Source organism: Pseudorca crassidens, chromosome 14, assembly GCF_039906515.1.
Source record: "Pseudorca crassidens isolate mPseCra1 chromosome 14, mPseCra1.hap1, whole genome shotgun sequence".
NCBI lineage: Eukaryota > Metazoa > Chordata > Mammalia > Artiodactyla > Delphinidae > Pseudorca > Pseudorca crassidens.
Genome location: NC_090309.1, coordinates 45,898,045 through 45,919,931, shown reverse-complemented (window position 1 = coordinate 45,919,931; position 21,887 = coordinate 45,898,045). Strand labels below are relative to the sequence as shown.

The window sequence follows — 21,887 nt, the reverse complement described above, 5'->3', positions numbered from 1 at the left end:
TCACAAGGCAGGCATGTTTCTTGGGGGCTGGGGATCCCAATTTCCTATACTTGAGAAACATTCCATTGCGTAAGTACACGTTATATGGTGTCCAAAAGAAAGAAGATATTTATATTGGTAATTGATTAGTTGAGGGATGGATCTGTATTTTGTTGCAATTAGCATTATCCTCAATGTTCCTATTCTATTTTCCAATATGCTTAAAAGGGATCACTACCGAACATTCCCCAGACTAAATAACACTACAAGTGATTCTAGAAGTTTTTGCAAAATTTGGAGGCTTCACCCACACACTGGCGCTCTAAATAAGAACAAGTGTTATTAAGTAGCCCTTTCATTCTTAAAATTAGGTCATCTTATTGAGTAATTAAAACCACCACCAATAGCATTTCTGGTCATTCCAATAATCCTCCCCCAAATTCTTAAAATACTACCAGAGTTGAAAAGGAAGTTCCACCCAACTTACCAAATGTAATAAAAACTGCCTGAGAAAAGTCCTTTGACAGGCAGAATTCGTAGCCAGTCAAAGAATATTATTTTCACACAGTGTTTAAGATTTACAGAATCCTTTCTTTTTTTAAAATTTATTTAATTTTTTGGCTGCGTTGGGTCTTCGTTGCTGCACGCGGGCTTTCTCTAGTTGCGGCGAGCAGGGGCTACTCTTCATTGCAGTGGCTTCTCTTGTTGTGGAGCTCTGGCTCTTCAGTAGTTGTGGCACGTGGGCTCAGTAGCTGTGGGTCACGGGCTTAGTTGCTCTGCGGCATGTGGGATCTTCCTGGGGCAGGGATTGAACCCGTGTCGCCTGCATTGGCAGGCAGATTCTTAACCACTGCACCACCAGGGAAGCCCCAGAATCCTTTCTTAATGCCTAAGGTTTTACTTGGTCCAGTCATGCTGGGTATAAGTTTTACACTTTATGACGATTTTTGGAAGGGAGAGGGTAAAGGTATTCTTTTTTGGACATGCTGTCTTTTATAGTGATATGATAGCAACACTGGATTATATATTAAACCACCAGCTAAATATAAATTAAGTTCACAGGCATAATCCAATCAAGCATGACCTACATATATTTTTGGGTTTTGACATCCCAACATCTTAACCTTAGGGTATGAAAGAACTGGACTAGGAATTGGGAGATTGTACCATAGAAATCAAATCAGGTTTTTCCATTCTGATCCCTAAAACAAACGAAGACAATTTATTTGTTTTAGGGATCAAAAATTAAACAAAGACAAAAAACAAAACACACCAGCTTTCCGAGATGTGGAAGTTTAGATAACGCCTTTTCTGTGTAGTTCTCAGGAAGTAAGATTCAAGTGCCCTTTGTTTGTATTTGTAAAGAGTGGCCACACACCCAGGTGATCAGGAAACACACCTTTCCTTCCTTTCTCCAGTATGGTCTTGTAGGCTTTCCCAAACTAGTATCCTCCCAGCACTCTCTCCACTGAATGTGACTTGAACAAAGGGCTTGGGGGTGGTGGGAAAGGAGGGTATCGTGGTACAACTAGCTTTGGAAATGTGAGACGTCCACCTTATGAAGCATGGTAGCCTATTAAAGTCTGAGAAAATCTGCAATTAAATTCAGGTCTGTTTTGGATTATCTGAGCATTTCCCAAGACAGCTTCACCACGGAACTCCATTCCCCTCTAGGCCGTGCATTCTGTGGGCTACATTTAGATAAGCAAGAACACTAGCTCAGACACAGGTCCTCAAAGCCTTTCTCTGCCACTTGACAGCTTTGAGAATTTGGGTAAGTCACTTACCCTCTCAGAGTCCTGGTTTCCTCATCTGAATTATGTAGAAAAGAAATCTAGCTCTGCCAGCCGGCCCTTGGCTTCACCACCCCGCCAAGGAGCGAGTCTGAAAAACCTACACTGGTGGGCCCCAAGCGGGACACTCCCCCCACCAGCTGCCGCCAGTCGCCTCAATGCCGGAGTAGAGCAGGGTTCCAAGTCTGTGGAAGACGTCATCTTGTGCCTGCCTGCCCACCCCACTCTCTGACCTTGCTAGTCTCTCAGGGTCTGAGATGCTGACATTCACTGCTCAGCTAAGGGCTCCAGAGACTCTACTTTCTCTATACGTGTCCAGCTAAGTAAACCTAGGATGCTGTTACACCTGAGGGGAGTGAGGAGTGGGCGGTCAGGGCACCAGAGTAAGAGCCCTCTGGGGCCTCAGGCAGAGTGAAACTGTAACCAGCAGGGGATGAGTGAATTTTGGCACAAACTGGGCTGCTGCATGGTAGGGAACCCCCAGCTGAAGAAGAAGACGAGGTGGCTTGACTGGGCCATGATTGGGGAACCAATGAATTTTGTCCACCTGACTCACATTGGCTCTAGGGAGATGGGGGTTGGAGATGGACTGGCCATGACAGGTGCAGTTCAGGAGCAGATCAGATTCAAGGGAGAGCAAGACAGGTTGTGGAGCAATTCTAGGGGCTTGTAGCTCCAATAGGAATGGTTCTGCTGTATGTCCAAGCTTCACTCTGTCCAGCCCAGAAGACATGCTGCCCCTACCAGTTTCCCTCCTAGAATCAGTGACCCCAGGGCCCCTCTTTTCTCTATCTAATAGTGCCTCAAAAGGCTTGGGCGCTGGACTCCCTCTTCTCCCTCTGGCTGTAGCCCCTCCTGGAGATGGGATCAAGGCAGCAGGACTGACCAAGTGACTACTCGTTAGCCAGAGAAGCTCAGCTGAAGCCCTGAACACTCTCAGATCTGAGGGAGGAGTTTTCTTGGACTTGGAATGTGATCCCTTCTCCTGAATGACAGCCTAGGTGCCATATGCTTTTAAACTCTTAACCTGGAACTCCTTAATTATGGTCGGTAGGTGAGATGACCAAAGCTGAAGCTGGCTTTGCTGAGATGCTGCCTACCTCCCTGCCCTTCTCTTTCCTCCTGGAATGAACTGAAGCAGATGTCAAGCAGGGACTGGGAGGGTGACCCCTGGCTAGTTTACTCTTTCTCTTTAGATCTCAGACTTTAAACTCACAGTGCCTCAATATGTCTCTGCCAATACCAGGGTCTTTCTCTAGGTAGGCCTCTAACCCTATGTTTCTGTAGCATTGCTGGCTCCCTACAATCTTTCCTTTTTTTAAATTAATAAAAAATTTAATTAAAAAAAGAAAATAAATCTATCTCTCATCATATTTTGAAGACATAGTATGTACTCAGTAAAGACTTGCCTCCTTCCCTTCGCAATCCATGGTAGTATAAATCTTTCTGTGTCGCACCAAGTGTTCCAACGTCCTCTCTAATGTGACCACTTGCTTTTTCCAGTCTCATCTCCCAGTAACAGGGAGAAGTGCTAACGCTCTTTTAAAGCCAGACTCTCTAGAATGTAAACTTACTAGCTGTGGGACTTAAGCCCAGTTACCTACCTTCTCTGTGCCCAAGTGTTCCCACCTGGAAAATGGGGCTAATAATGGTAACTGCTTCATAGGGTTGTGAAGATTAAAGGTTAATATTGATAAAGCACTCAGAATAACATCTGGCATAGGTAAGTGCTCAATAATCTCATTAAAGCTACTAGTAGTTTTATTTTCTAATCATACACTATACTCCAGACACACTTGGCTCTTGGCTACACAAAGATACCTGATGCTTTCCCATGTCCATGTCTTTGCTCTTGCTGACCTCTTCACCTGGAGTGTCCTTCTTCACCTGTTCAACCTGGTAAAATCCTATGTATTATTCCAGGCCCAACCATGAATGCTACCTTCTTGATGAAGGCCACCTTCTTGATGAAGGCTTTCCAGATTTCCCCTAACCTGGTAGCTTCCTCTTTTATTTATTTATTTATTTTGCAGTACGCGGGCCTCTCACTGTTGTGGCCTCTCCTCTCCCGTTGCGGAGCACAGGCTCCGGACGCGCAGGCTCAGCGGCCATGGCTCACGGGCCCAGCCGCTCCGCGGCATGTGGGATCTTCCCGGACCGGGGCACGAACCCGCGTCCCCTGCATCGGCAGGCGGACTCTCAACCACTGTGCCACCAGGGAAGCCCGGTATCTTCCTCTTTGAAGGAATCCCCTCAGGGCTTTGTAGCTCTCTCCTGGCTCTTATCATGTTCAACTTTGTATCCAATGAGTTTTATACTCCTGGAGGAGCAATACACACACACACGCACACACACACACACACACACACACACACACACACACACACGCAACACCCAGCAGTGTGATCGAGCAGGGAAAACTTCAGGCTGGGAACCAGGAAACCTGGGCTCTGGTCCCAGACCAACCACTCTATAATCTTGGGTAAGTCACTTCATTGAGATTTGGTTTTCTCTTTCTTAAAACAGTGGGTTGGATTAGATGAGATCCGAAGCCTCTTCTATCTCTACCCTTCTGTAAGTCTAGTGTACACTCCTTGGACTGCCATATACATGCCTGTGGGATTTCCAGTGAATAGAGGAACAAAGTTTGATCCAGAAATATCTGGTCACAAACCCTTGATTGCATTGTTTTTAAAAGCAAAAGACTGAACAATCCAAATAAATAAAGTGTGGCATATAATGGAATAGTAAGCGGCTGTAACAGCAACAACATAGAATAAGGAAGCTTACCATGTGCTGAGAAGGAGAAAGCTTTAGGATGCATTAAGTGAAAAAAAAGGCAAGATACAGAACAGTGTTTGTAGTATGCTACGTGTTGTATAATAAAGGGAGAGAAGTAATAAAACTATGTATTTGATTTTGTTTATACATGCCTAAAGAGACACTGGACAGGTATCTCTTTTAGAGAAGTGCCCCGTTAGAGCACATAGAAATTTAAAAAGTGGTTACCTATGGGGAATGGAGGTGGGGCTATGAGGTGAGTGGGGACAGGGTGAGAGTGAGAATTTCAATGCATACCTTTCAATACCATTTTGATTATTTACGAATGTGAATGTATTGCCTACGCAAAGAAAAAGCTAAAGTTAAAAGAGAAACCTCTGATGGTGACAGTATTTTTTTTTTTTTTTTTTTTTGCGGTACGGGGGCCTTTCACCGTTGTGGCCTCTCCCGTCGCGGAGCACAGGCTCTGGACGCACAGGCTCAGTGGCCATGGCTCACGGGTCCAGCCGCTCCGTGGCATGTGGGATCTTCCCGGACCGGGGCACGAACCCGCGTCCCCTGCATCGGCAGGCAGACTCTCAACCACTGCGCCACCAGGGAAGCCCGGTGACAGTATTTTTAAACAAAAACATATATTTATCTTGTTGATTTTCAGTTTTCAGTGAGGCTAGGGAAGAACTAAGGAATGATTTACTAATTGATTGCTGCAGCTTTGTACTGGGGTATGAATCCCTGTGGCAATATTGTCATTGGAAAGGTGAAACTCTGGCAGTTGAGATATTCCTGGAGTTTTCTTCTCAAGCCAGCCACATTGATTCTCCAGTTCATACCACCTGATACAGGTGCTCAGAAACCAGAGGCCTCCATCTGTCTGGGATGTGGCCAGTGATTGTGTGAAAGGCCCCCAACTACAGCATCAGCATCCTTATTCTTTCTGGAGGATCTGGGAGAATTCAGTTGAGGAGGAGGACAGGGGCAGCCTAGCAAATTCTCAGATCCTCTTGGAGGGCAAATTAACAGAAGAATGACTGGAGAAGGCTCTGATTAGCACCTACATTGCCAACAGCTAAGACACAATTCAGAGAATGCATTCGGATAATTTTCCCAGCCTTCCCTAGAATCTACCCCTCAGATAGCATAAATCTTCCCACCAAATGGGTAAAATCCCCAGTTCTTCTCAGATTCAGTTAGCCCACTGCCTTAAGAAACTTAGACCTAAAAATATTTTTGTTCCTACCAGAGCCCTGTAGCAATTAGAAATCCAATATATGATTTTCTCAGCTTGCTTTGGTCTAAGGTCCTCTTTGGAGAGAATCCTGAGAGTGTAAATTACTTGCAGCTGAGACAGGCCCATACTTACCCAGCAGGTATTGTATCAAACCCCAGCACTCCCACTCAGCTGCTCCTGGGAAGGCCTCAGAAGAGAGTTTCAAAGCAGACTTCATAAAAACAAACACTCCCACCTCTACCCCCATCTCCTGTCCCTTTCGAAAAACAAACAATACTGCTCTGTTCACCAAACACAGGGGGATTTTCTGTTTAAAGTATTTTTTCTTATTCCATATTGGCAGCACTTATTAAGGAGCAGATGACTTTCAAGTTGGGTGAACTTTGAAACATAAGCACATAAGAATCCAGGTGCTTAAAATTTTTTCAAACTTAGACACATCCTTACAGCCCTGAAAAGTATCTTTTTAAAGTTTTATTAAAACTATGTCAGTTTTAAAAAAAAAGGGTGCCTTTGACCACATCTCGAGTCATTACGTTTGCTTTTAAAGCTTGTAGTAAAATGACTAAAATCCTATTTCCCTTTTCAAACTTTTGGAAACAGCTTTGGTGTCAGATGGACCTGAGTTTGAATTCTGTTTTCATCAGAATTCAAGACCTGTAAGACCTCAGGCAACTGACCCAATCTCTTTGCCTCAGTTTCCTCATCAATAAAATGGTGATAATTATGGTACGTACCACACAGATTAGCTGTGAGGATTAAATAAATACATGTAAAGCACTTAGAGTGCCTACATATATATGTAGTAAAAATAATAATATCAAAACAATAACCAAAAATTATTATACATTGCATCTCATTGGGGGAAAATGCTTATTAACTGAAATTTAGCAAATATTTCCTCATTTTTGTGAGTCTTTAAGGGCCCACATTTCAGTCTTAAACAAAGGCTTATTATTAAAATTGAACTCTTGCTTCCTCTAACCTGTGTGTAAAAGAAAGAACACAAGAGAAGAGACCAGCCTGCAAACCATGAGAAGCAAGCAAGGACAGAATTTCATCACCTCTATGGCAAATGTTCAAATAGTCTTAGTGTTTTTGTCATCCTCTGAGAATGAGGTGTAAAGTTTTGGCTGTGACCACACATCCCCACCCACTCAGTATCTGAGGACAGAGGATGGGAAATGAGGAAACCCCAATGTCAGAAGTATGATTAGAAGACAAGATCCAATCACTCAATCCAGACAGAAGAGTTTCCCTTCAGACCAGCTACATGTTCAACTTCTCTGACCTCTGTGAGGGAGTGGTTTTTCTCTCTGTTTCTCTTTGTTCCTCACCCATCAGCCTATGAATTTTTGCAATTTCTTGAATGAATTCTAGGCATGAATCTAGCCCACTTCTGGAATCCTTTACATAGGCCAGCAAAGTATGTCAAACTGGGGTGGGTGGGTGGTTTATCTTGAGGCAATGGCAAGATGTCATTGCCAAGGTCGTCTTTGGACTTCCAAAAGAATGATACCAGTCATGAAAACATTAGCCATGCCTGCCTTCTGCTCTCAAAAAGCATCTGGCTTGCTGCCCACAGATACCGAGGCCATTGTGATGGAGGCACTATGGGAAGCCTGGGGTTGGAAATGACCTCACCTTGGAGTTCTTGCTTTGTGGCATTTTCCAAATTCTAGGTGCTTTTCTTCTGTTTTCCCAAACCTAAATAGTCAGAATGCCAATGACTGAGGTCCCCATTGACAATGTCAGAAACAGGGTTGTCCAATAGAATTGTAAGGTGAGCCACATACATAATTTTAAAATTTTGCAATAGTTTTACTTGAAAAAAATAAAATAGAAATGGTGAAAATAATTTTTAAAATGTTTTATTTAATCCATTATACCCAAGATAATATCATTGCAATGTATAATTGACATTTTACAAATTGAGGTATTTCACATTCTTTTTTTCTAAACTAAGTCTTTGAATTTGGTGTGCATATAGAGTTCATAAAATTTACAGTTAGAACAAGTAGTTTCAAATACCCAAGTTGTTCTAAACATACTTAAAAATTGTCTAATAACTAAACCAAGATCAATGTTAAAATTTGTTAATTAAAATTAAAAATTCAGGTTTTCTGTCACTCCAGCCACATTTCAACTGCTCACTACCAGATGTGGCCTGGTGGCTACTGTATTGGACAATGCAGGTTGGAACAATGAAGAAAAGTGCACGTTGTTATACGGAGAGCCATCACACTCTGAGCTTTTCCCCTCCTCATTCTCAACTGTTACTTACCAAAGGGAGATTCCAGAAAATTCTTTTAAAAAATTTCTACTTTGGTTTCAACAATAAGAACTCAGATCACTTTTATATTTCTGTAGTGGAATAATGAGAATCAAGCTGCCTGAAAATATGCAAGTGGAATAATTAGCTTATATCTGAGAGGTAAATTGTGATAAACCCTTTCGCAAGAGGAGCATGTAGGAAAGTTTTTTTTTTTAACATTATTTTCTTTATTTTTTTGGCCGCACTGGGTCTTAGCTACGGCACACGGGATCTTTACTGAGGCACAAGGGGTCTTTCGTTGCGGTGCACAGTCTCTTCATTGAGGCGCTGGGGCTTCTCTCTAGTTGTGGAGTGCGGGCTCCAGGACACATGGGCTCTGTAGTTTGCGGCACGTGGGCTCTCTCATTGAGGCTCGCAATCTCAGTAGTTGTGGCGCACGGGCTTAGTTGCCTCACGGCATGTGGGATCTTAGTTCCCTGAACAGGGATTGAACCCGAGTCCCCTGCATTGAAAGGCGGATTCTTTACCATTGGACCACCAGGGAAGTCCTGGAAAGTTTTAAAGAACATGCAAAAGTCCGTTTACCTGATGTGACAAGTGGTTGGTTGGTTATGAAAAAATGATGTTAAATGACAAACTAATAAAAAAAAGATTTTCAATCTTGAATTGCATTTTTTAAATTGAGATGAAATTCACATAACATAAAGTTATCCATTTTAAAGCAACCATTTCAGTGGTATTTAATATATTCAATATGTTATGCAATTACCGCCTCTATCTAAACATTTTCATGACTCCAAAATAAAACCCCATACTCATTAAGCAGTTATACCCCATTCTCACACAGCCCCTCACTCCAGCCCCTGGCAACCACAATCTGTTTTCTATCTCTATGGATCTACCCATTCTGGATACTTCATATAAATGGAATCATACAATATGTGACTTTTGTGTTTGGCTTTTTTCACATTATGCTGTGTACATATGCTAAGTGTACAATGTACTCATACATTGTAGAATGTATCAGTGCTTCGTTCCTTTCATGGCTGAGTAGTATTCCATTGTATATATCTATCACAGTTTGTTTATCCATCAATGGATGGACATTTGCGTTGTTTCCGCCTTTTGGCTATTGTGAAGAGTGCTACTATGAACATTTGTGCACGTGTTTTGAGTATCTGTTTTCAGTTCTTTGGGGAATATAGCTAGGAGTGGAATTGCTGTATTGTATGGTAATTCTATTTAACTTTTTGAAGGACTGCCAAACTGTTTTCCACAGCAGCTGTACCACTTTGTATTCCCACCAACAGTGCATGAGGATTCCAATTCCTCCACATTCTTGCCAATACTAGTTATTTTCTGCTGTTCCCCCAGTTTTGTTGACATATAATTGACATACAGCACTGTATAGGTTTAAGGTATACAGCATAATGATTTGACTTACATTTATTGTGAAATGATTACAAGTTTAGTTAACATCCATCATCTCCTATAGATACAAAATAAAAGAAAAACATTTTTTTTTCCTTATGATAAGAACTCTTAGGATTTACTGTCTCAGCAACTTTCACATATATCATACAGCAGTGTTAACTGTTGTCTTTGTGTTGTACATTATTTATCTTATAACTGGAAATTTGTACCTCTTGACTATGTTGTCCACCCTCTCCTCCACCCCCAACATCTCTGGTAACCACAAATCTGATCTCTTCCATTTTCTTGTTTTACTTTTTTTTTTTTTTAATTAAAGCTACCCTAGTGGGTTGCATTTCCCTAATGACTAATGATATTGAACATATTTTCACGTGTTTGTTGATCACTTGAATATCTTTTTGGAGAAAATTCTATTCAACTCTTTTGCTTATTTTTGAATGGGGTTGTCTTTTTGTTGTTGAGTTGTGAGTTCTTTATATATTCTGAATACTAGACCCTTATCAGATGTATGATTTGCAAATATTTTCTCCTATTCTGTATATTTTTTCACTTTCTTGATACTGTCTTTTGATGGACAAAAGTTTTAAATTTTGATGAAGTCCAATTTGTCTATTTTTGTTGTTGTTGTTCATGTTTTTGGTGTCATATCTAATGATTCATTGCCTAATCCTTGGAGCACATTTCAAAAGAAAAATAAAATTATAGCTGTATATCTGGAAAAAGACAAAGTTTTGTTTTACTTGAAACATAAATTTATATTCACCTGTTAATCTGTTGAAAAACAAAGTGTTTCTCTGAACATGTTTACTGAGTGAAAGGTCACTTCTCTTTTGCAAAAGCCACAGCTATTTGATACACATTTTTGTCTTCTTTTAAGTTGATTAAGAACTTAGAGACACCTGCAAAGCAACCTGTCTCCTAATAGTTCAAGGTTTTTATAATTTCCACCCTTTCTAATTTTTTACTGTTAGCTTGACCATGCATAATTTGATGGCAATATTTTTAGCCTTTCTTGAGACATTTCAAAAATACTCATATTTAATTGGTGTATGTAATGCTTAATTATAATAAGCATAATTATTAGGTATAATAAGTATAACTGGCATAAACAAATTTGGGGACAAACACATCTGCCTTGGGAAATATATAACACAACTGGTAGGAGCTGAAATACACAGATGTAGAAGAGTATAGTCTACCAGCAGAGTATGTTTGTTGTGCCTTAGACATCAGTGTGCTTACAACACAGAGCGAGTGAACAGTGTCATCCAACAAGTGGGCTAAGTGAAGAATCATTAAGAGAACGTCTACTCTACTATTCCAGAGGTCTACATTCAGAATTACTTTAAGAACTTTAAAAAACCTGTGGTAACATATACATAATATTTACCATTTTAACCATTTTAAAATGTACAGTTCAATGGCATTAGTTCAGTCACACTGTTGTGCAACCATCACCGCCACCCATCCCTAGAACTTTTTTTCATCTTGCAAAGAGAATTACTTTTTAATAATTAACATGCAATGCCCAGGCATACAGCTCTGATATACTAGCTTCCAAGTAGATATCATTGGCACTTAGTAGCTGTGTAAACTTGGACAACTCAACCTACCCATGTCTCAGTTTTATCGTTTGTAAAATGGGGTTGATATCTACCTCACAGAACTCACAAAAGGACAAGATAGTATGGTATTTGCTAAAGCACTTTAAAAACTGTTAAGCATTTTATAGTTGCTACTTATGATCATTATTATTGTTAACAGAAAAATTTGAAGAAACTTTATAGAAAGCTGAGACTATTCTGATCATGTTACAAATATTATTTCTAAATATTTACATTACCATATAGTCAGATTGATCATCATACATATGTTTTACTTGCTTATTGATTGACTGTACCCCCTACTACGATGGAAGATTCATGAAGGCAGTGATTTTTTACTGTTTTGCCCACTGCTCTATTTCAGAGCCTAGAACAGATTAAGGCATACATATTTCTTGAATAATTGAAAGAATGAATTATTTTATTCAGCAGTAAGTGTGTTATTGGTGCTCAAAAAGTATTCATTCATGGTAATGACAGTTTAAACATGTAAGTCTTTAGGTGTCCCCAGTGCAAAATTAATATGTGTAAATCACCAAATGGAACATTTCTAATACGAGGAGACTTCCCAGACTAGTTCAAGGTTAAAAGGAAGTCAGGTTTAAGAATATTAGAAATGAAAAACATTATTCAAGTTTTCAAAATGTGTCCTGATTTTAAAATTTTAGAATACTATTATTATAATAAAAGATGGGCTTTCTTTTTTTTTCTTAATTTTTAAATATATATAACTTAGCATTTATAATCTGAATTATTATTTTAGTTATAAAATATTGGCTATATTCCCCACGTTCTACAATATATCCTTAGCTTATTTTATACATAATAGTTTGTATGTATATGGGTATTAATTGTGTTAATATAACCAAGGAAATAGTTAAGGTACCATTCTCTCTTTTCTAAATAAAACAGGTAGTGGCAGACAACACTATTGCTCATTCATATCTGATTTCAAGTGTAGCCACATGACTTGCTTTGGCAAATGAAATGTGAGTGGAGGAAACCTTGTGTCATTTCTGGGCAGAAGTATTTAGTTGCTGGTACTTAACCCTCCATTACATTCTTCCCTTGCAATGGATATCGTGGGAGTACCCATTGACATGAAGGTACCATAGTATTAAAGTATTCTGGAATGTTGAGCTGACACTTGGAAGACAGGTTCCCCGGAGAGTCTCTTGGAACCACAGTTGCTTTGTATAAGCAACAAATTAGTTTTTGTTGATTTGGAAAGTGCATATTATACTGAGATTTGGGAACTAGGTGTTATCGTAACACAGTCTATGGTGTTATCATAACAGTCTATAGTGACTAATGCATGTTGACAAGATTTTCCCCTAAATTTTGAATGGAAAGTTAAAATAACTATTTATATCTCTAAAATTTTGTAATAAAGTATTATTTCTATGGGAGACAAAGCCATATATACTCACATGGTTTTAAAAATGGAGAATAGAATGTTACAGACAGGAAACCAAGGAGTTTAACGTTCCTTTAAATCAACCTTGATTCTAATGTGAGGATAAACTTCAGCAAAGTTGCTTCTGAGATATTTGGGAATAATCCTCTTGAGTTACCATCATTATTGCCTAAAGTTTTTTCTTTTTCTAGATTCTTTCTTTCCACAGAGATATGTGTCTTCTCCAATAATCTCTCCAGATTTAGACTTTTTTTTTTTTTTTGACTTGTTAATTTTTCTTGGTCAGTGATACACTGGGGTCTCCTGGGTGATGCTTCCCCCGGCCCCCTGCTCCCCCGCCAAAAGGTAAGAATTTGAATTGCTAGTCAGGTACTTATAGTGAAACTCTGAATCCTTGTCTTTCACATGTTTGGAATACTTACTGCCACTTTACTAAAGTATCTTGCTAAAGTTATGTGTGGCTTTCCTTTTTGAAGGAAAATTTTAAAACTAAGTGGGAGTGGAATGGGGTAGGGGAGGTGACTCATGCATCAAATGCAGATTTATTCCAGTACTGTTATCTGTGATAAAGGAAGCAGTTAAGAGTCACAATTGCAGAATAACATTGAAAGAATTTAAACAGGCATTTCTCAGTACTGCCATTGTTTTCTTTGGTATTTCATTAACACTGTAGGTGGGGAGGTGCTGGGGGCTCTGGCACAAAATAAGTGAAAGGGAAACAACTTTTATTTCTAGTGGGTTTCCAGCATTACCTAACAAGGGCAGCCACATACATGTTGATCCTGTTCAACAAATATTTTTTGAGTACCTTTTAAATGCCTGCTATGTACTAGCAGTGAACAGAGAACCCTGCCTTTTGAGAGTTCACCAGGCTGTGTTGATCAACCTTGTGAGAAAAATGTTAAATCATTTGCCTTCCTCAATTTTTTTCATATAGATCAAATATAAACTTTGGTCAAACATTCAAACTGATGGCGAAAGCCTAAAAGGAAGAATCATCTTCACTTTGCGGAGACGATTTTGTTTAGTTTTATTTTAAACTATTCATGAAAAATACATACAAAAATATAAATCCATCATGTCTACTGATTTGAGACATAAGCACGATCCTAGCTATTTGACTATTATCATCATCATTATTTATTTTTTGAAAAAATTTTTATTCAGGTATTGAGGGTCAGATCTTTAGGAGAAAAGCCTTAGGGCTTTTTTTTTTTTTTTTAAACAACGGAGAAGGCCCCTCTTCCCTCTGAAGGCTTACAGTGCCGCTTTGGGCACTTACAGAGCACGGAGAAAGTCAGTTTCTCCAGGCTGTTTAAAAGAGCGTTTCTATTCGTGGTCCTGGTGATGACACCATCTTTTCTCCTCAACAGTGGCAGTTCCAGAATTTCTACATAGCTTCGGGTATTGCCAGGGTAGGCAAGCTGGTTGAGAATCGGCTCTAGCACTTGCCAAGTCTCCAGGAAACGTCCCGTGTCCATCTCACGGTACATAGGTAGGGGGAGAACTCAAGCCCTCAGGCCATCGCGTCCCCACTTCCTAGGAGTGGCTCGGGAAGGGCACCCGAATCAGGCTAAAGTGAGCCGGCGTTAGGGCGAGAGAGGCAAGAGTTGCGCGAACCACTTGTAGGGCCTATTACCAGCTACCCCGAGGGAAAGGGTGAAAAATCACTCATAAAGGAGGAAAATCTTGACTTCGCCGAGGAACAACCGCCTTCCCTCCATCGCCCAGGTTTCCCATGGAGAGGTCACCACCGGTCTTCATCAGGCTGGGCAGAACCTATAAGGCATCACCACGTAGAACTAAAACTAAACCACCAAACGACTCTCCAAAGCCTCCCTCAACACGCTCTCTCCATTGCGTTCCAAACGCAAACATCGGGGGCAAAAGGAGGCTGCACGAGTCACGTAGAAAATTAGGCTGCCCTTTTCCATGGCGATAATCGAATTAGCCTCAAATTAAACATGAAATTGGCCCTTGCCGGCCGTGGGGACAAAGCCCCCATTGTCCCTTGGCTCGGACAGCGCGGCGGCGGTGCCCACCCTGCCCAGGCCAGCCCCGGCCAGTCCCCGCGGCAAAGGACAAGGTCGGCGCTGGGGCAGGGCAGAGGCTGCGCGGGGAAAGCGTGTACGCGCCCGAGGTTCGGGTCGCGCGCGGAGCAGGCGCCGGGTGGGCGGCTGCGGGACTCGCGGCGAGCGCGGAGGGCTGGCGGGAGTGGGAAACCGAGGAGGGAGGAGCGCGGCAGAGCAGAGGAGGGTGTGCGGGAGAGAGCGCGTGTGCGCGCGCGCGTGTGCGCGCACCCGGCGCCTGCCCGCGTCCGCGCGCTCCCTCTCCCCGCCCCTCGCCCCCTCCCTGCAGCTCCCTCCCCTCCTCCCCCCGCCCCGCGCTCCCGCCCAACCCCCGGAATCAGTGCAGCTGTTGCCGAGCAGGCTGCGGATTCCTCCAGTCCCTCCCTCTGCCGCCTCTCCGCCCGGAGCGAGCGCGCAGCCCCGCGCAGCAGCGCCCACCGGTCCCGTCCTGTGAGCCCCGGCCCCAGCCGCGGACAGCCCCGCGGAGTCGCCTCCCGGCCCACCCGCCCGGCCGCCGAGGAGCGGGAGGAGGACGGGACCCCGGCGCCCCCACCCCCCTATCCGCGGGAGGTAGGTAGGGGGCCTGAGGCAGGAAGATGCCAACTCACTGGGGCTGTCTCCCGGGCTGGCTCCTGGGCGGCGGGAGGAGGGGCGCGGGCCCAGGCCGGGAGGACGCGGCTGTCCCGCCTTTGCCCTGCGCCCGGGGAGCGGGGTGGGGGCGGGGAAGCTGTACAGCCCGGGCAGTGGCGTCGCGGGGAGCCGGGTCTCCAGTGGCTTCTGAGTACGCGGGCTGTGCGGGGCGGGGGGCGGCGGGCGGTGGGCTCCGCAGTGAGGCGGTCGCAGAGCAGCCGTGCGCACCGCGGCCGCCCAGCCTCATCCGTGGACGCATTGGGGCCGATTCCTTCCCCGCCTCCGCCGCCTCCTCCCTCCAGCCGGGCGCAGCGGCCCCCGGCGCGAGGGTGGTTGCGAAGTGGGCAGACGGGAGGGTGTATTTTCGGGTGCCCTCTCTCTAGCCCCGGCTGGTGGCGAGCGGGGGCGGTGTTGACAGGGCCGGGCTCGGCGCGTAACGGTACGGGGGATGCGGCCAGGCGTGGTCCCGGCTGCGCCGCGCTGCAGCTGAAACGGAGGCGGCGTCCCGGCGCCCCCACCCCCGCCCATCCTCGCGCCCGCCCCCCGCCCTCCCTGCCGTCCCCGCTCTCCCAGGGCTGGGCGGGAGCCGCCTCGGGTCGCGGAGCCGCCGCTGCGCCCGCTCTTCAGCTCCTGCCACCCTCTCTTCAACAGGTTTGTGCCAGCGCGGGGACCCTCCGGGCTTGCCTTTGGGGTAGTGGGCTGGAAGCCCCTCTGGTCATCAGCCCTCACACCACGCCCGCGGCCCTCTTTTTGGGGGGAGCCTTCCCTTTGTTTTTGTGATAGGAAAGATGCCAAGTGCCTGCCGTCAGATGGGGAGGGGGAGTGTTGTGGGCATCGGTACACAAACCGTGTCCGTTATTTTTCCAGTCAAAAGCTGGGCTGGATAGTAAGTGAGGAGAGGGCGAGTATGGGGGTGCTTCGGCGAAGGAGAAAAATGGATTCGGCGGGGTTTATCTGGACGGGGATGTGATTTTTTTGGCAAGATGGATGGCTCACGGTGCCCTCGCCGTGATGCAGCACAATGCAGCAGTATCGCAGCCTCCCCTGGTTCTCGCTGGCGGGGCTTGGCAAGGCCACTCGGCGCCTGCGGCCCCCGCCGGGCCCCACCCAGGCCCAGGGCTGCCCTTGGCCGAGACCCGGAGCTACTTCTACCTTGTCATGCAGCTTCAGCGGGATGTGGCGTCGGGAGGACCAGGTCACCTAGTTGTGAGGTGGGGGAGTCTTCTCTTTGGGTAACCCCCTCCTGCCTAGTCTGTTGGGCCCTGCTGGGATGAAGGGGTGTCCTGCAGTGCTAATGCGGGCAGAGGGAGTCGGCCTGCGGCTGCGGACCGGAATCTGATCTCCGACCGAGGGACCTGAGCCGTAGGGAGGGGCTGGCGGGAGGACCGGGCCCAGTGGTGTGCAGAGGCAGTGGTGCAGTCTGTACTGGGAGTCGCAGCGTCTTTTCACCCGTAATCCGTAAACCACAGCCCAACTCTCCATCTATTTCATCATGTGTGAAAGTTGATGTTTATTATTTGGTGCTTTACAGCTACGACATTACGGTACCTCTGTCTTTGATCAATACTAAGAGTATGAATTTTTCCTGTAGGAAACCATTTTTTGAAATGAAACCATTGATATATTTTAGTTCATATGTCCCTGAGACATTTTAAAAAATATTAACATTCAGTAAATTGTTTTAAAAAGAACTTATATATGTTTTTGATGGCTGGTAAATGATTTCTTTAACCTGTATTTGCTTTGTTTTCATTGTTTGCGTTTTCTGTAATAGAATACAATTACATATTCGGACTCTTTATTAAGGATTATTTGGTAAATGTGTCGTGGTTGATGGTAAATTGGTATTCAGATTGGCTTTGATAGCCAAGTTAAGTCTCCAGTCATGAATAAGGGATTGTGGTGGTAACTGACTGCATTTGTTTGTTTATATGTATGTGTAGTTTTTATATACATATATTTTGCAGATGTGGCTGGGGAGGGGATTGTGAAGGGCAGACCACCAGGGCCTGTGTAGCTGGTATCTGGTCAGAAGGAGATGTTCCAACATCTTCATCTATTTAGTCTGGGGTAGTACCCGAGGAATTTCCCTTCTAAATGCCACTTCTACAATTCAATGTGGGATGGTAAATGGGATACATTTCAGATTTCACCCGAGGCTCTTCTAGAATGTATAGGTGAAAAAGGGGATTTCAGTGTGTTAACTGGAAGGGAAGATCAGTGTTTCAAAGCAAGGTGTGTCTGCTTTTATTTTTTAAATCTCTAATGAGCCCAAGTTAGTGGCATTTGATTTTATGTGGCTCTGCAGGATAGAATTGGCTGCAGAATGTGTGGTTTATGTGCATTATTTTCAGTAATGGAGGGCCATTAAAATGTAGAATTGTTTAGATTTGGGCTAAACCTTTGTGCTGGTTGTATGAAATCATGTTGCATTCTGATGTTTGGGAGTATTCCTTCCATGGATTATCCAGACATTTTGGATTTATTGTGTTGTAAGAAAATACCCTGTGTTGATGTCACAGGAGGTTTAGCTGTTCTGACTTACCAGGTGCAGAATTCTGTTAGGTTAAGCTCTTTGTAACTCTGTTTTCTCTGGATGGACCAAAACCTTCATCAGAGAGAATGAATAAGAAGTACTGGGGCAGGGCAGAAACTGCTGTCACTTGGATGTCTTCTGATGTGCAGGCTTTCGGTAAAGAGCATCTCTCAGATGAGAGTAGTAACAACTGTCTGTGATGTTGCAGGAGCAAGCGACAAGACCTCACTCTACTAGTGACACATCCTTAGCAGAGACTTGGCATTGGCAGAGTTTCCTTGGAAGAGTATGTGAGTGGTTATTTTGTCTTGCTGTATGAAAGTATGACTTTACATGTAGAAGTACTATTTTGAGATGGGAGGATTTTACTACTTCTAAACAAACATAGGCCTGATGAGTGGAAATTATTCGGTGTGGTTTTTGTTGAGATAATAAGCTTTTCGTTTTAACAGCATATTCTTAGAATTTTAAAGCCCAACATATATATTTTTTACATGCAGTGATGGGATGCTCCTTTAATTATGTGGGCCCCCCCCACCAACATCTGCATGATAATCAGGCCTTAATTAATGTTTTGTGAATATCTTTATGGTAGTCCTGGTTTCTTCCTTTGAGACTTTTGGGAATGTAAACCGTTCTTCCATAAGGAAAGGGCTAATCCCCCTGCTGGAAAAGCTATTTCTCTAGGTCTGTGCAGGTGAGTAAAACCTCTCCTGGAGTTCTCTTGTAAGTTTTCAGTCTTTGCTGTTTCTCAAAGCACCTTTTCTTTGCAAAAGACCTAGTTTAGTACTCTTGATTTTTTTCTGATAACAAGTGTCCTGTATCCAAGTTTTTATAGTGTAGGAATAACGTCATCAATCTCTACTTTGGGGGAAAATGAAACGGTCTCAATTAGATACTCTCATATTTCTATTTTTAAACATCACCAGAGAAGGCATTTTCATGATGTCTCTTGCTACCATAGTGAGGTGAGGTTCGTGGACCAGCAACATCAGGACAGGATCACTTACCAAGTGGGAGCTTGTTGTATATGTAAATTCTTAGAGGCTCAGTCCTTTCCAATCAAAATTTGCATTTTAACATGACCCCTAAGTGGTCTGTATGGACATTAAACTGAGAAACTGCTGTACTCTTTCAGCTAAAAGACCTCCATATCAAAATGTTCTTACTAGTATCTTTTGTCTTTTGCGGAAGTATCAGCATATTTTTTCCCCTTACATCACTAAGAAATTGATGCGTGCATTGTAAGTTATTTAATACAGAAATATTAAATAAATATTTAATTTAAAGTTCTATAATCTTTAGGTGGAAGAGCTTTATTTACTGTGTTTGTTTAGATTAATCATTTTTTTATGATCTTTGCTAAAACACCTCTAAAGTTGAAAAAACAATCTCCCCCCACCTCCCAGAAGAAGGCATTAGTTTTCAGATAGCAGAACTGGAGTCCAGGAAGCTAAACCCCTGAGCATAGGGTCCCCTCTACTACCTCTGCTCTCCTCTGGCATCTTGTTCTCTGTCATCAGCTATTTTTCCTGGTGTATTCAATATCCTGACCTTCTGGTCCCTTTTTTCCCCTTAAAGTTGTTTTTTATTAAGTGATTTGTATATACAAAACAATGCTCATAAAAGATATGTTACAGAATCACAAACCAATGAACACTCAGGCAGCCACCACTTAGTTCAAGAAGAAGAGCCTATTATACATTCAGAGTCTCCTCTGTGCCCCTCTGTCATCCCATCTGAAGCAACCACGGTCCTGAATTTTGTGTTTATCATTCCCTTCCTCTTCTTTATGGGCTATCCTTTTAAAAATTCTTATTTATTTTATATGTTTCCGAACTTTATATAAATGAAATTACACTTTACATATTTTTCTGTGACTTGTCCTTTCAGATTAACATATTCCTGAGACTCATTCATTTTGTTGCTGTAGTTCATTCATTTTCACTGCTGTGTAGTATTCCACCATGGCTTAGTTATTCTTTCTACTGTAGATGGAGATTTGGATTGATTTTAGTTTTTTGTTTTTCTTTTGCTATTATAAAAGGGCTGCTATGAATGGGTCTTCTACATGTCTTTTATTATGTATGTGGGGATACATGCACATGCACACAAACATATTATTTGTTTTTCTCTCTCTCAGGAATGAAATTTGCTGGCTCATAGGGTATATGCATCATCAACCATACTAGATAATGCCAAACCTTATAGATAATGCCAAAGAGATTGTATTGATTATATTCCTACTAGAAGTGTACAGATGTTATAGTTTTTCCACAACCTTGCCAAACTTCAAAATGTTGTCCAGTCATATTTGTGAAATGTTATCTCATTGTGCTTTTTATTTGCAATTTCCCTGATTATTGAGATTAAGTATATATTTATAGTATTGACCTTTTGGGTTCCCTCTTCTGTTAAGTCCTTGTTTAGTCTTTTGTCTGTATGTCTTTTAGATATTTTTCTTATTGATTGATTTAATGTAGATTGCCTAATAATCCCTTGTGGATTATATGTGTTGCAAAAACTACCTCCCAGTTTGTGGTTTTTTTTTTTTAAACTCTTTGTGATTTATTTTGATCAACAGTCACTCGTAATTTCAGTAGAGTCATAATCAAGTTTTTGTCCTTTAAGGTCTGTAAGGATGATTATGTTGTAGAAAATTTTTCCTTGGTTTGGAAAGAGCTTGGGTTTTAGAGTCAAACAGATCTGGGCTCAAATCCTAATGCTATTGTATACCAGCGATGTGGTCACGTCTAGGTCCTTGGGTTAGTTCATTACTCTTGGAATCATGATTTCCTCATCAGTAAAGTTGAAATAATAATACTTCCTCATACAGTTGTGAGATAGCAGTGTACAGTGCTAGGCACATAGTAGGCGTTCAGCTGATAACAGTTCCATTCCTTTCTCTTTGGACTACCCAAGCTATACAAGCCACTGACCCCTCTTGGAGTGCTTTCTTAAAACTACCTTAACATTTTTATGTCAAAAGAGCTGTTATTCTTTTATTTTTAAAAATTCTGTGTTACCAATGGAATTTTTATATTGATTAACAGAGGCTGCTCAAGACCACTTAGTGGAGACCCTTTGTCAGTTCATTTTCCCGTTCTTGAAAGTAGTATAATTATAGTTCTTTTACCAAGAAACATTTATATGAACGTTATTCCTTTGCTGCTACTCTAAGATTACTTTGCAATATGGTTTTTAATGTAGTAAATAACTATTGGGTACCTCCTGTAGCCAAGGCTTGTCATTGGGTTAGGATGATGGTGGTGTGGGCTGGCTTAAAGCTGAATAAGAATTAGCTCCTGAATCCAAGGACTTTATACTCCTAATGTATAGAATATACTCTATATGTACACGGAAGATAAAGATCTTTTACTGACCAGGTGTGTGACTTCAGCAAGCCATTAATCTTTCTGGTCTCAGATCTAAATTTATCAAATGAAAAACTTAGATGAAACCCTAGTGGGGGTTAAAACCTGGCACATGGGCACCACTCCCTGTGTCCCTGGGAGGCATAGAAAATCAATCAGGGCACTCTTTCTGCAGAGCTGAGATGGGGCCCCAGGAACACCCTCAATACAGTGTTTGAGTCAGGAACTGCCAACTGATCGGATCTTAGGTTTCAAGATCCCGTACACCTAAAATTCTGTGGTGGTATTTGAGTAACACAGCGCTTCGGCAGTTGTTCAAAACACAGTGGAACAGGAAGAAACTAGAAGCAAGGAGACAGGAAAGAGGTGATGGTGAAGGTCCAGAGATTAAGGGAGCAAGTGATGGTGGAGGCTGAGAGAATGAGGAGGAGGGGAGAGATGGGAGAAAGGTGGTGAAGACCCAATCCTTTGCTGACGGTTTGCATGGTGACTGGATGGGAGTGGTCCTGAGTGGATGAGGAGCTAAAATAAAGGGTTCAGGTTTGAATAATGACAAAGAGCATGGTTGTCACCATGATGACGGAAGTAGACAGGTTAAGGGGAAGAGTGGATATCTGGTTGGGAAGAGAATCAGTTTTGTGTTTAAACATGTTGAATTTGAGGTTCTGGCAGAACCCTTCGTGGAGATAATACTCAAGAAGTTGAAGGAGACAGGTCAGGGCTAGGGTGGCTGAGGAGAGGCTGTTGGGTGCAGGAGTCCCGAGCCT

General features: G+C 42.8%; 1 protein-coding gene, 1 long non-coding RNA gene and 1 pseudogene across 5 annotated transcripts in view; 2 read left to right on the top strand and 1 right to left on the bottom strand.

The window, feature by feature from the left end:
* The first annotated feature begins 2,205 nt into the window (after positions 1-2,205).
* On the top strand, positions 2,206-2,658 carry LOC137205662 (CDC42 small effector protein 1 pseudogene; annotated as a pseudogene).
* A 5,007-nt stretch (positions 2,659-7,665) lies between these two features.
* Positions 7,666-15,706, bottom strand: LOC137206235 (uncharacterized). The gene is made up of 3 exons (XR_010934555.1): positions 15,189-15,706; positions 9,501-14,463; positions 7,666-8,604 (listed from the first exon to the last, which is right to left on the bottom strand). It is a non-coding gene; the product is annotated as an uncharacterized lncRNA (long non-coding RNA).
* The window catches only part of SPTBN1 (spectrin beta, non-erythrocytic 1), a 197,269-nt gene continuing 190,330 nt past the window's right edge, over positions 14,949-21,887 (top strand). The window contains exons 1-2 of one of the 4 annotated variants that reach the window (XM_067705054.1): positions 15,813-15,861; positions 17,955-18,036. The gene's annotated coding sequence lies outside the window, so the exon portion shown is untranslated. Of the gene's footprint in view, positions 15,151-15,707; positions 15,862-17,954; positions 18,037-21,887 lie in introns of those variants that run through there. The other 3 variants (XM_067705053.1, XM_067705052.1, XM_067705056.1) reach the window with 3 other exon arrangements.